The 13,993-nt window shown below is 47.5% G+C and overlaps 1 long non-coding RNA gene across 1 annotated transcript; it reads left to right on the top strand.

Annotated features, from left to right (window-relative positions):
* The first annotated feature begins 10,290 nt into the window (after positions 1-10,290).
* On the top strand, positions 10,291-11,565 carry LOC144122905 (uncharacterized). Its single transcript, XR_013312939.1, has 3 exons — positions 10,291-10,500; positions 10,613-10,779; positions 10,863-11,565. It is a non-coding gene; the product is annotated as an uncharacterized LOC144122905 (long non-coding RNA).
* Positions 11,566-13,993: the final 2,428 nt, after the last annotated feature.

Here is a 13,993-nt window from a genome sequence, read left to right as displayed (position 1 = left end):
CGTCGGCGCAGACTACCTCAGCCGGGTGTGAATAGCCATGGGGTGAACTAAACGCGTTGCGACCGCCCAGTTTCACCCTTAGCTAGAAATTTCTTTTTATTGTTATTGTGTGCATTGTTGGTAGTGTTTTGAAATGTTATGCAGCGCAAGATGTTTGCGTGTGGTCGTGTTTCAGTGTTGGACTGTTACGACCGAATGTGCAGTGTCGAACTGTTTTGACTAACTGGGACGTGACTGCGTGAGGTGTGACAGTGTGTGAGGCGTGTGTCGGTGCACTATCCTGCGAGCCTTCGTGGAAAACTGGTGATACGACTAGGTGGTGCGCGCTGGTGACAGTGATGTGCGCGTCTTTCATCTAAGGTGGCTTGTCCGCCAGGAGCGTGTGTGCATGCACGAAATTTGTGTTTTGTTTGTGAATGTCATTGAGAATATCATTCTTTTCGTGGGGGTTGTGTCACAAAGTTCATGCCTGCCCTGTTCAGCTTTGACCTTTGTTTCCCAGAAACATGTCGCGGAGCGGCGTCGACGACTTTTTCCCCCTCCCCCGCGGGGGAACGGCATTCTCACCATAGCGCTGGAGGGGTCACTCAAAACTACTCCCCCCCCCCCCCCCTCCTCCTAGCCTTGTTTCCATACAGGTGGCAAGCGCTTGCACGTGTTGGGAACAGCAGAAGCGGATTGAATGCCGCGGCACTGTTCGCGGCCCCCAATGAATCCTCGTGGGATTAAGGAATTGTGCCGAATTCTTTCAACATTCCTTCATGTGTTCTTTTTTTTCTTTTTGGGAGCTGCATTCCTCTGTGCGTGGCTCCTGAAGAGTCTTTTTTTCTCCTGTGTTGTTTTTTTTTCATTCTTTGTCATGCGAAGGGGGCGACGGGAACGCCGCGCGCTGGCAGTTGGTCTGGAGATTTCGGTGCGTGCGGTCGTGAGTGAGGTCAGCCAGGGAAGTGGCCGGCAAGGAGCCTTTATAGGCGGAGATCTGATGCGTAGAGCGCGGCGACGGTGGTCCCGAAGACGCGAGGCCCAAGTTCGCCCGTATCCGCAAGCCCCCATCAGCCCCGCGACGAGCAACCGCAGCCCGACGCTCCCTGCGACCGGACCTTGCCACTCCGCAGCTAAGCCATCGTTTCTCACCACTCACTTCAACTCTTTTATCTTTGTATTTTTGCTTTCTGTGTTTCTCGTTGTAATCTTTTGTACTGTATTTCCGTCTCGTAACATTTTTGTATAGCAATCGCCCTGCTGTTTCTTTCTTTGTGTTAATTGTTGTGTTAACGTGTTCAATTGGTGCTTGTGTTATTTGCGTCACGTCAGTGTACGGCGCTACCTTGTCGGGCATATTGTAATACTTGGTTGTTGTTTGCCTAATTAAATTAATTCGCTACGGAACTTGCCTACGCCTCATGCCTCCGGTCAACGACTAATCAGGCGTGGCCCCTATCGCCGGTCAGCAGTCGAATCACAATCTTTCGCACGCGGTGTGGAGAAGTTTGTCGCTCCTCCCCCTCCGAACTTACGGAGAGTGCAGTGGTGGGCAGGTTGGCCCTTGGCCCGATTAATTGTAACTTCGGCGCCAACCAACACCACAGCCGCCCATTTAAAGACTCAGCCATTCGTCGAGCTGAGAGCAGTTGCAAGCCCAGTGACGAAAGCGCTGCGGAAGGCGAGGAATCCCTACCAAACCTGTTGTGCATGAAACGAGTGGCTTTTTTCTGGACTGCCTCAGTTTGTCTAATTTCGCGTTGTTTATGCGGGTTCCATACAGGAGAGGCGCATTCAAGCGGACGGATTAGCGATTTATACATTAGTTGTGCCGTATCTCTAGGAGCAGCTTTTATTGTGCGACGCAGGTATCCTGACATTTTAAGGGCCTTTGAGGCTATTAAATCTATATGTTTGGACCTTGACATGCTGGGTGTAAAAGGACCAATTTATTTGTAGTGATTAATGCTCTGGATGGGTTTATTGTTAATTTTGTAAGTAAACACTGAAGTTTTCGTTATATTAGTGAAAGTCATTTAAACGGTTTTGAGGATGTTAATCGCCATTTGCCATATGTCGCAGCAAGAGCTAAATTCTGAGAATGATTTCTGTAGGTGTAAGTGGTCATCGAGGCATGTAATTCTGTGATATAACACGTAGTCATCAGCATACAGACGTAGGTTCGATGGGATGTCGCGAGGTAAGTCTTTCATAAAAATCAAGAAAAGCAAGGGATCCAATTCACAACCCTGTGGAACTCCTGAACGCACGTCTGCTACTGTAGAATTAGTTCCGTTGAAAGACACAAATTGAGATTGGTTAGATAGAAAACTTGAAATCCCGTTGAGAAGGCGGGGGTTGTTCAGGATGGTGTTAAGTTTACGCTTTAGTTTCGAGTGGATCACAGTATCGAACGCCTTCGAAAAATCAATGAATATTGCGTCTATTTGATTGCCCGCATCAAATTTATTGCAAACATCATGAGCGAATTTATTAAGTTGCGCCAAAGGGCTGAAACCCCGTCAGAAGCCATGCTGAGCATTCTTTAGCAGATGATGTGATTCCACGTATTCCATGATGTGCTTGTAGATGATGTGCTCTAAAATTTTACATGCATGAGAGGTAAGAGAAATTGGTCTATAATTAGATATAGTTTGCTTGTCACCACTCTTGAATAAAGGGACAACTTGTGCCATCTTCTAGGATGAATGAACTGTACAGGAAGCTAAAGACTCGCGAAATATGACAGCAAGGTGGCGACAGGTCCATAATGAGTAGCGTACCAAAAACAAGTTCGGGATACCAACAAGTCCAGCAGGCTTCGTGTCAAATTTCAATATTAGGTTCAAAACACATTCTTCAGTAATATTAATATCACCCATTGGCACGGCACTACGAGCAGTGATGACTGGCTGGATGACGTTATTGTCACAAGAAAATACGGAGTAGAAGTACTCATTAAATGCATTGGATGTATGAAATGGATCGTTTGTACAATCAGTGTTAATTCTCATGGCAGTAGCTGTCGCATCACGTGGAAAAACAGATGACCAAAATTTACGCGGGTTAGACTTTAGCAGATCCTGCAGCTGCACTCGGAAGAAAAATCCTTAGCGGAGTTAAGTTTCAATCGAAGCTCTTCTTTCGCTTTGATCAAACGTGTCATGGCTGCCTGGTTACCGGAACGCTTCGGACGCCTAAGTCTGTGTACACGCCGTGTGAGATGTAATATATCTTGTGTCATTCAGGAAATTTCCATATTTTTCTTCTTTGTTTTGAGAGGAATAGAACGCTGAATAAATTTTTTCACTAAGGATTCGAAATAGCTCACCAGTGTGTTAACAACACATGTAGTTCAATAAAACTAGTCGCTGGGCGAGTTGGTGACACATACTTGAAAAAAGATGTAGCGCAAATGAGACGAGCACGGGAGGGGGACACGACAAGGACAAACGCCACTAACAACTGGCTTTATTTTCAGTTACAGATATCAGTATATAGGTGTACACATCGCCTGCGCACATAACACTAGGGCGGCTCTGGGCTTCAAGAAGAAAAAATTTGATTACACATCTACAATCGCATTAAGAACGAGTATCAAAATGTATCAACTGCGAAAAAAAGAGGGAATGGGGGAGGGGCAAACAGGCAATGAAGATGAACCTAAAGAAAAAAAACTAAAGAAAAAACAGGCACGCACGAAAGAGGCGGTGTTATGATTACAGAAACCTTTCCAGAAAAGCGCGCTCGGAGGAGAACATACTTATTGACGCGTCGCTAATGCAATGCCTCAATTTTTTGTTAATGTAGAAAGCCTCAAGCAAAACTCTGGCTTTCGTGCTTGCGCTCCTGTCCAGAATCTTTGCTTCTTTAATGCGGGGCTCGCACTTGCACGTCAGAATATGCGAAACCAAACTCGCGAGCTTATCTTGTAGGATTAAGTTTTGAGCATGCTCCCTTAAACGGTCGTTAAGACAGCGCCCCGTCTGCCCTATATAGATTTTTCCGAAGGACAGAGGAATGATGTAAACCACTCCCAAGGCACATTTGTCGAAGGCTTCTTGATGTTGCTTCTTGCAACCGCGCTAAACTTCCCCGCAGATGCGGGGGCATAGTTTGGCCAACTTAATTGGCGCCGAGAAAATAAGAGGCACATTGTGCCTACTGGCCACTTTCTTGAGGTTATGAGAAACCTTATGAATGTAAGGCATCACCTCGGGATTGGCCCTTGCGCGTTCAGTTCCAGCCATCGTTGGTCGGGGCGCGACCTTCTTTAGGAGAGTTTCAGTGACTGCCGTTAGGACCGAACAAGGGAAGCCTGCAGCCAAAAGCCTGCGACTCTGATTATGAAAGCTACCGTGCATTTCGTGCGAATACGACTTACGAAGCGCTGATTCTGAGCAGTGCGAAGAAATGGCTCTATTTATAGTCTTAGAATGAGAGGAATCCTAGGGCAGGAGTGCTGTCTTGGCTCGTGGCAAATACGCCCCGCAGGTGTGTCCCTTCGTTAACCTAAGCTTCAGGTCTAAGAAGCGTATCTCGCCTTTCTCCGGGAGTTCATGGGTAAAAGGCAGTACTTTACCATAGTCATTAAACAAGTGTAAGAAATGCCGAACTGAAAGTTCATAACAGAGTCATTAAAAACTTTTTAAAAGATTACAAAATCATCAACGTATCTAAAAAACTTTAAAACCGGGCCTTCACTAAAAGCTTGGTCCAAAAGGCGATCAATATAAGCTAGAAAAATGTCACATAAAATAGGCGCCACACAGGGCCCTATACAAGCGCCGTTGCTTTGCAGAAAAGGCTGCTTGTCAAATGGGATAAAAGTGACACTCAAATAAAATTCTAAAAGCTTTAAAAAATTTTTGAGTTGTTAGTAGCGTTCGTCCTTGTCGTGTCTCCCTCCCGTGCTCGTCTCTTTTGCGCTACATCTTTTTTCAGGTATGTGCCACCAACTCGCCCAGCAAAAAGTTTTACTGAACCTTATTTCTATTGCAGTGGGCCTTTCTTTTTGTGCATCCGCTCATCCGAAATCTCACGTCTTGTCAACCTGCTTCTGTGTCACATCGTCAATGGCACATGCCAAGCTAGGCGTCTTGCCCTCAGCCTAAGAAAAGGATGGATTCCGGATGAAGTGATCACACTCTTCGTACCAGTCAAGCCTTCCTGGGGACATGCAAAACGACTGTGCAAGATTCTCAGAACAGAGTTATGGCGTCAAGTAAGGCTTTTCCAGGACTGGCCACGCTTGACTTGCTGCACCCTTTACCCAGAGTGGCTCGCTCCACGGATTTACAGCTCCCTCAAGTCTCAGGCTGCGCAGATTACAGAGGTAAATTGGGCTTTTCTACTTACGCACCTCTTCAGAAGTGTGGGAAGAAATGAGCGAGAACTCAGAGAGCCAGTCTTGGTCGTGGGGAACGTTACTATTCCGGAGAACGTTCAGCTAGTTTTGCAGAAAGGGCCAAAATTTTTTCTTGAGTCGTATGTGCCAGCTCACGAATTGCTCGCCTCCAACAGGAACATTGCACAGAAGGTGAATGCGGAAGAACGTGAGAGGTGCATCCTCGAAGGTGTGGGCTGCATCACAAAGTGTGCTTCAAGAACTTCCAGACACCGCTCGAACTGTGTTTTAGGTAGCATTGTGAAGCATTTTAAAGATCCCGAACTTACAAAGAAGGGGGTTTCGTCGTTATGGAGCAGGGTGCTTACAATGCAAGAGCCTTGGAAGCCGTTGAGAAGAACTTTGTGCGCGTGAGAAAAGACGATGTCCGTGTAAAAACCAAGTTCAAGAATTTCTGTAAAGAGCAATACTTGACCAAGTTAGCCAGTGATATTTCCCGCTGTACAGGCAACTACCTTAACGTCTTTTTCACGGTAAAAACTCACAAACCTGGTTTTCCGTTTAGAACTATTATTAGTGAGAATTACTCTAAGCAGCAATGTGTTAGCCGGTTCTTGTTGAAAAACCTCAAGTTGATTAATGTAGAAGACCCTTTCCAGACTAAGAAGTCTGAAGAAGTAGCAGAGTTTCTCCGCAATGACCGACGGGCTGGATACGCGTTCTCATTTGATGTTGAGGATTTATGTTATTGTGTTCCTCAAGCTCAACATTTAGTTGTTGTAAAGGAGTCGATTGAAAAATCGGGGAAGCTCTCCTTTCAGTCCTCAGTAGGTGCGTCCCTCGACAATTTTTTACAGCTTTTAGAATTTCATTTGTGTCACTTTTATCCAATTTGACAAGCAGCCTTTTCTGCAACGCAACGGCATTTGTATAGGGTCCTGTGTGGCGCCTATTTTATGTGGCATTTTTCTAGCTTATATTGATCGCCTTTTGATTCAAGCTTTTAGTGAAGGTCCGGTTTTAAATGTTCTTAGATACGTTGGTGATTTTTTAATCTTTTTTAAAAGTTTTTTAATGACTCTGCTGATGAACTTTCAGATCGGCATATCTTACAGTTGTTTAATGACTATGGCAAAGGACTGCCTTTTACCCACGAACTCCCGGAGAAAGGCGAGATACGCTTCTTAGACCTGAAGCTTAGGTTAACGAAGGGACACACCCTGCGGGGCGTATTTGCCACGAGCCAAGACAGCACTCCTGCCCTAGGATTCCTCTCATTCTAAGACTATAAATAGAGCCATTTCTTCGCACTGCTCAGAATCAGCGCTTCGTAAGTCGTATTCGCACGAAATTCACGGTAGCTTTCATAATCAGAGTCGCAGGCTTTTGGCTGCAGGCTTCCCTTGTTCGGTCCTAACGGCAGTCACTGAAACTCTCCTAAAGAAGGTCGCGCCCCGACCAACGATGGCTGGAACTGAACGCGCAAGGGCCAATCCCGAGGTGATGCCTTACATTCATAAGGTTTCTCATAACCTCAAGAAAGTGGCCAGTAGGCACAATGTGCCTCTTATTTTCTCGGCGCCAAATAAGTTGGCCAAACTATGCCCCCGCATCTGCGGGGAAGTTTAGCGCGGTTGCAAGAAGCAACATCAAGAAGCCTTCGACAAATGTGCCTTGGGAGTGGTTTACATCATTCCTCTGTCCTTCGGAAAATCTATATAGGGCAGACGGGGCGCTGTCTTAACGACCGTTTAAGGGAGCATTTTTAAAACTTAATACTACAAGATAAGCTCGCGAGTTTGGTTTCGCATATTCTGAAGTGTAAGTGCGAGCCCCGCATTAAAGAAGCAAAGATTCTGGACAGGAGCGCAAGCACAAAAGCCAGAGTTTTGCTTGAGGCTTTCTACATTAACAAAAAATCGAGGCACTGCATTAGCGACGCGTCAATAAGTATGTTCTCCTCCGAGCGCGCTTTTCTGGAGAGGTTTCTGTAATCATAACACCGCCTCTTTCGTGCGTGCCTGTTTTTTCTTTATGTTTTTTTTGTAGGTTCATCTTCACTGCCTGTTCGCCCCCCCCCCCCCCCCCCCTTTTCACAGATGATACGTTTTGATACTCGTTCTTTCTGCGATATTGTAGATATTTAATCAGATTTCCCCTTTTTCTTTTTTCTTTTTTTTCTGTCAAGAAGTCCAGAGCCGCCCTAGTGTCATGTGCACATGCGATGTGTGCACCTATATATTGATATCTGTTACGGAAAATAAAGCCAGTTGTAGGTAGCGTTCGTCCTTGTCGTGTCTCCCTCCCGTGCTCGTCTCTTTTGCGCCAAATCTCTTCTCAAGTATCACATGTAGTACGACTCAGTGCAACAAATTCTACATATCCGTCAGCTAGGGTGTCGGTTATTGAAAGGTCGTCAGCTTGATTGAAATCGGGAAATGTGGACAAAACGAAATTCTGTTTAGTAATCGACAAATGTAAGTTGACGGGAACGGCCTTATGGTCGGAGATTCCTTCAATGACGTCACATTTGCCCTTTCCAACAATGTTAGAGCTAACAAAAACCAAATCGAGCAGAGCATCGCATTTTCTTGGTTAGTTGGTAACCTGGATAAGGTCAAATGAAAGCGAAAAAAGAAAGTAGTTCTCTATTTATGAAGGTTTCTTTCACAAATATTAAAGTAGGCCAGTGGATGCCGTGAGCATTAAAGTCACCCATGCAAAGAAGGTTGCCCGGATTGAGTTGCTGCTCGTTAATACACTGACTAAGAGATTGAACTTCATTTACAGAGGAACTTGGCAGATGGTAGAAAATGCCAATTACGACATGAGTTTTGTCCATATAAAGTTTACACCCGACTGATTCTATGTCATCCGGCGATGACATTATTGTAAACTTGAGTCGCCGCGGTGGCTTAGTGGTTATGGCGCTCGGCTGCCGGCCCGGAAGACGCGGGTTCGATACCGACCGCGGTGGTCGAATTTCGATGGAGGCGAAATTCCAGAGGCCCGTGTGCTGTGCGATGCCAGTGCGCGTAAAAGGACCCCAGGTGGTCGAAATTTCCGGAGCCCTTCACTACGGCGTCCCTCATAGCCTAAGTCGCTCTGGGACGTGAAACCCCCATTAACCAAACCATTATTGTAACGCCACGCCACCACCTTTAGTGTGACGTAGGTCTGTGCGAACCGCAACGTAGCCAGGAGGTGTGAATTCTGAGTTTAATATGTCGTCATGCAGCCAAGTTTCTGTGATGCCAACTGCATGACGTGAGTGTGCAGTAATTAAAGATAGAAGGTCTGCGAATTTGTTAGTTATGCTTTTGGCATTCAGGTTCAAAATTGAAAAGTTACAATCTGAACTATGCGACAGTCAACGGGGGGAAGCGGGACGTGGTGACTCAGAAAATCTATCTTTAGGGGAAGAATCGCGAGATGGTGATCGGGAAGTGCGAGTAATCGAAAACTTAGGGTCTCTGATAGGAGCATTCGACACGTCGTCCCAAATGAAGCAAAACTTGTCGATAAAAGCGTGATCATAGCGTAGCTTGGCCACAGAAACCTGGCTTCGTAAAAGTGCTAAAGCACCCCAAGTTCTTTTTTATAATAGCACGGATGTAGGCTGAAAAATCTTCATTAATGTAATAATCAGACCCTTTAAGTTTCGACACATTTTCATCACCAACGTTTCCTGGAAATCCAGCAACTTAGAATGACTAGGCGTGGATGCCCTTTTTTGCTTTCGACCGATTCTGTGGCAACCCTCAATGTGTGTGTGTGTGTGTGCATGCGTGTGTGTGTGTGTGTGTGCGCGCGCGCGCGCGCGCGTGTGTGTGTGTGTGTGTGTGTGTGTGTGTGTGTGTGTGTGTGTGTGTGTGTGTGTGTGTGTGTGTGTGTGTGTGTGTGTGTGTGTGTGTGTGTGTGTGTGTGTGTGTGTGTGTGTGTGTGTGTGGAGGGGGGGCGTAATTTCCAGTTTATCGGAAAATATCAGTGTAACTATATCTAGCAAAGTACTGTCATTTTCATGTTGGTTTTCGTCCAAGCCGTGTATCATAATGTTGTTGCGACGAGAGCGGTTATCAAGGTCTTCATCCTTTGCAACCAGCCTAGATACAGATGCACTTAATATTCCTATGTCAGAACGCAAAAAATTGGAATCACTGGCATTAGCCTTCTGACTAGATGGAGACAATTTAAGTGCAGCCGCACGGGTTTCAAGCGGATCAAAAAGTGAGTTCACGGAAGCTTGGAATGACTTAATGGTTTATGGGAGTTTAACGTCCCAAAGCGACTAAGGCTATGAGAGACGCCGTAGTGAAGGGCTCCGGAAATTTCGACCACCTGGGGTTCTTTAATGTGCACTGACATCGCACAGTACACGGGCCTCTAGAATTTCGCCTCCATCGAAATTCGACCATCGTGGCCAGGATCGAACCCGCGTCTTTCGGGCCAGCAGCCGAGCGCCATAACCACTCAGCTACCACGGCGGCTTGGAATTACTTAATATTGTAGCGAGAGCTTAAGTACGCCAGCCGCTTCGCGAGGTCAGTGTGGCTGCGCTTTGAGCCGTGGCACCACCGCTCCGCCAGCTGTGTGCATGCGCGGAGTGACGGCATAGCCCGCAGCTGGTGTGCGCGCCGCGCGCCTCGCCGCTGCGCCGACGGCGGACCAGACGCCGCCCGCCTTGTCAGTTGTGCGCATGCGCGGAGTGACTTCGGAGAGAAGCGTTTCGGTGCAGGTGGGCTGGAAACGCTGATTGGTCGATGGAATGCGCTTCTCCGTGACGTTTTTCTGCTTCTCCCTCGTTCTCAACCGGACGTGCGTCACCGCGCCCACTTTGGACCTGTCCCTAGAGCACCTAGGGAATCGCTAGGCGCCCCCGCCGCTGCCGCCGCGCAGCATCGCATTCGGTTCGTGGGGCTCGGCAGCAGCGCTTGTTTCGGGAGCTGTCCAGCCATGGCTGTTTTGCGTGGTGTGCTCGTCGGCGACAGCCAGCTGAAATTTTTGTGCAGTTCTCGCTTGCGGCTTTCGCCGGTAGTGAGAACATGCACTTTCAGCTTTAGCGGCCACGACGCAATCAGCCTAGCTGAAATAATTCCCGAGACATGCTTTCGGCGCGCCGATTTTGTCTCGACAGAGGAGATGACCCGCGAGAAATCGCCAGCCACATAAAGGTACGCATTTTATCTCAAATTTCGCTTCCAGCCACATAAAGGTAGGCATTTTATCTCAAATTTCGCTTCATGAAGTGCTGTACCGCTTACCTACATGTCTTGCGCATTCCAGGACCTCGTTTTGCTGCTGCAGGAGAACGTGGCCAGTGTCGTGCTGGTCTTCAAAGTCTTGCCACGCCATTTCGATGAGCCACGTAAGGCGCAATTTGAGGACAGCTGAACCGCCGTCTGTCAGCCACGCTGAAGCGCTTGTCGGGCGTGCACATTCTCAACCCCGAGGTAAGGGTTGAACAACATTTTCGCAAGTTTTCTCGAGCAGAACTCACCAAATTGCGGCGCTTGTAACGTAACTTTTTTTGCAGCATCGTTTCCTGGATGCTTCTGGCAAGCCGATGCTGTCCTTGTTTGCCGCAGACCGATATCACGTGGCGAGAGACCGGGGCATCGACCAGATGTCAAAGATTATCGTCGCGGCCCTCGTCAAGATCTACGGACCAGGGATAGCGCCGGCTTCAAGGGCAAGACCAGGAGAGGTGTACGTCGTGCACCGGTGTCGTCGGTGCGGAGCCAAAGGGCACAAGACGGACCACTGCTGGGCCTACTGCTCACCGCGCCGCCACGCCGCTGCAGGTCGCGGTTGAAGTGCTCCTGCAAACGGCCCTTTTTAGGGCCACCTCATTGTTTCCTGGCAGATCGCGAGCGTCCCGTTTCGTGCCCGTATTCCCTCTCTGTCGAAATCGACGCCAGACATCTAAATCGCGCGGTGTGAGCTAGTATATCGCTGGTAGAGACAAAAACTCGTGCTTGTATACAGACTTACCCATCTCCAGTGCGCCTTTGTTTATTTCCGTAGGCACTACTCGCACTTTGTAGAAATCGACGCCAGCCGCGAAATTTTACATGTTAGAACTCGCTACAGCATTAGCGCAGCGTGCCTTCGTCTCTTTACGTTCTAACTTTTATGCAGCGCACCTTTGTTTGCTCGTTACTTTTGTTCTTTTCAGTCGTTTCCTGAATCCGTCCAAAGAGCCGGGCTAAATGGATGATTATGGAACCACATGGCGATTGCACTGCATAAAGCACGACTTCGGTCCCTGTGTTTTTAAATAAAAACATCAGATGTCGAAGGTCATGGTCGTGTCCGAGGATGGCTTCCACAGCTGGGGCCTAACCATAGGGACCGCACAAGCTTTGTCGTCGTTGCCAAGTGAAGAGGCCCAAGATGGCTGGCATCCTTAATAAAGATCCCTTCTCGGGGCCGCTTTAGTGTTTCCTGGCAGATCACGCGCTTTCCATCCTGTGCACATGCTCTCATTTCCAATTAAAGGTCCTTTAAACCCTGCAGAAGGCATGAATTAGCAAGTGCTAATAACAGGATGTTGCATGGTACTTGAACAACAGCGGCTACAATGACAAAGGTGAAGAAGGGCTGCGAGTTACACGGAAATAAAAAATGGTTGGGGGTGCCCACATAACAAGCTGGAATGGTTGGACAGGACTCCTAGTTAATTGCATTTGGAAGAGAAAGACAAGGTTTAATTTTGCAGTGTAAGCTTGCTTCTCTAGAATGAACAGAGAACTTTGCCTCGCACTGTTTGGGCCACCTTCCTTGACCCCATGAAAAAAAAAAAACGGGATGCCTCTGGGAAATATTTGCGGAATCTCCACCCTCTCCCCCCCCCATTCAGGAGGGAAGGGGGGGGGGGTGACGGCCTCCTCTTTGTCGGGCTCGGCGCGACGCACGATGGACAAGACGGCGAAAGGAAGGGGGCTTTCAGTGACGCATGTTCCGCGCTCTTCGCTTAGCCAGCGTACAAGTCCCTTCGACAGCCTGAAATGCCTTCGGTGGGCATCGTCACGCATGTCGAAAGGATTGTCATGCACGTGCGACCGCCGATAACATTCCTTGCAAGCTTATTCATTGCCGTGAAAATCGGGCGGTGAGCATTTCTGGTGCGAAGTGAAGGAACTTAGTAAGGTCTGCAAGGAAAGACCTTACGCAACTTTACTGGGGCATAGCCGCCTTTCCGAAATTAACCGTGACAAGTGCCTAGCTGTCTTTGGATTCCGGCGAAGTTGCAGCTGTACCTCCGAATCCTCCTCGCCCGTTCCCACGCGGCTTCGCATGCCATGTCGCCATGCGCGGTAAAAAGAACAGTTTGCAGAGTTTAAATGGTTCAAGTATGAAGCTATGCAATGAAGCCAATTACAGACTTCTGTACAACAGCTAGAGGAATTTCAAGAGCATGCTGTGTGATGCTAGTCAAAACTAATGCAGTCAACTATTATTTCGTATTTTTTTGACCAAACAGACATGAAACGTCTGAAGATGAATGTGTACCAAACACATCGGTGCATCAGTTAATTGTGATGCGTGAAAAAAATTGTACTAACATATAAATGCCCATATGTCGTCGTAATCAGGAATACTGAAGAATTAAGGAAAATTAAACTTTTTTTTTGTTCAGGCTCACACACCTGCTACAAACATCTTTATACGCGTACGTAACAATTTATGACTCTGTAAGAAGCATTTTGGGTAAAAAGTAGAGTATGGCAGAAAGGAGTCTTTAGGAAATGCACTGTGTAGAAATAGCCATACCAATTTCATGTGATCGTTCGATAAATGTAACAAATACCGTGCAAACAAGCTCGCTGCATAGTATAGTTTTTTTGCAAGTTACTGGTTGCAGACCGCTCTGCAGTCACTGGACTGTGATTGTGTAAGTACTGCATGACAGTGCATGGATTGCACAGCAGTTTCTTGTTCATTTCGTTTACCACCATCATTTGTAAGAAGGGGCCATTTCTCATATACATGTGTTTCTCTGCGAGTGTCGTTCTGCGCAGCGAGCGTTCCTTTGTGCCCGCATGTGTGCTTTCGGTGCGGGAGGGCGTCCTTGGCGGCATCCTCCGTTCTGCGAACGGACCGATGGGCGCCCGCTTCGTTAGCTTATTATTGGTGTGGTCGTTAGGGCCGCGGGAAATGCCGCCGCTGCCCGAAGTACGAACCGGAGAGCCGTGCGGCGTCTCCTTTCAAGTGGACCCATGCACGTGTGCGCGTGAGAGTGTGTGTGTTTGTGTGTGTGTGCGCTTCCGGTGCACTGCAGGTGCGCGGTAGCCTGCAGCGCTTGGAGGAGACTCAGTCAAGTGACAGACGACAAGGAACCCGTGAGAGTGTGTGTGCGATGCTATTTTAGCTTGTAAATAAGTTTTCGTAAATATACCCTTTTGTATTTCCTTCACATGAGAGTTTAATCGTTTCATTTCTTCAGCGCGTATTTGTAACATTAATTTAATATTAAGCCTCATTTCAAACACAATGAAACAGGACGTGTAACTTTTTGACATGTTCCTTTTTGGCAGCCTCTAAAAATATTTCCGCATGAATGGGCTAGCTTAATTGTTTTGCAGCAATATAACCACGGCACTGCTGTAACTTGCAACATTTTCAAATTGTGTGAGTATCACTGCATGTGAGGGGTCACAACCA

This window comes from Amblyomma americanum, chromosome 3 (genome assembly GCF_052857255.1).
Source record: "Amblyomma americanum isolate KBUSLIRL-KWMA chromosome 3, ASM5285725v1, whole genome shotgun sequence".
Lineage (NCBI taxonomy): Eukaryota > Metazoa > Arthropoda > Arachnida > Ixodida > Ixodidae > Amblyomma > Amblyomma americanum.
This window is presented reverse-complemented; position numbering and strand designations above follow the sequence as displayed.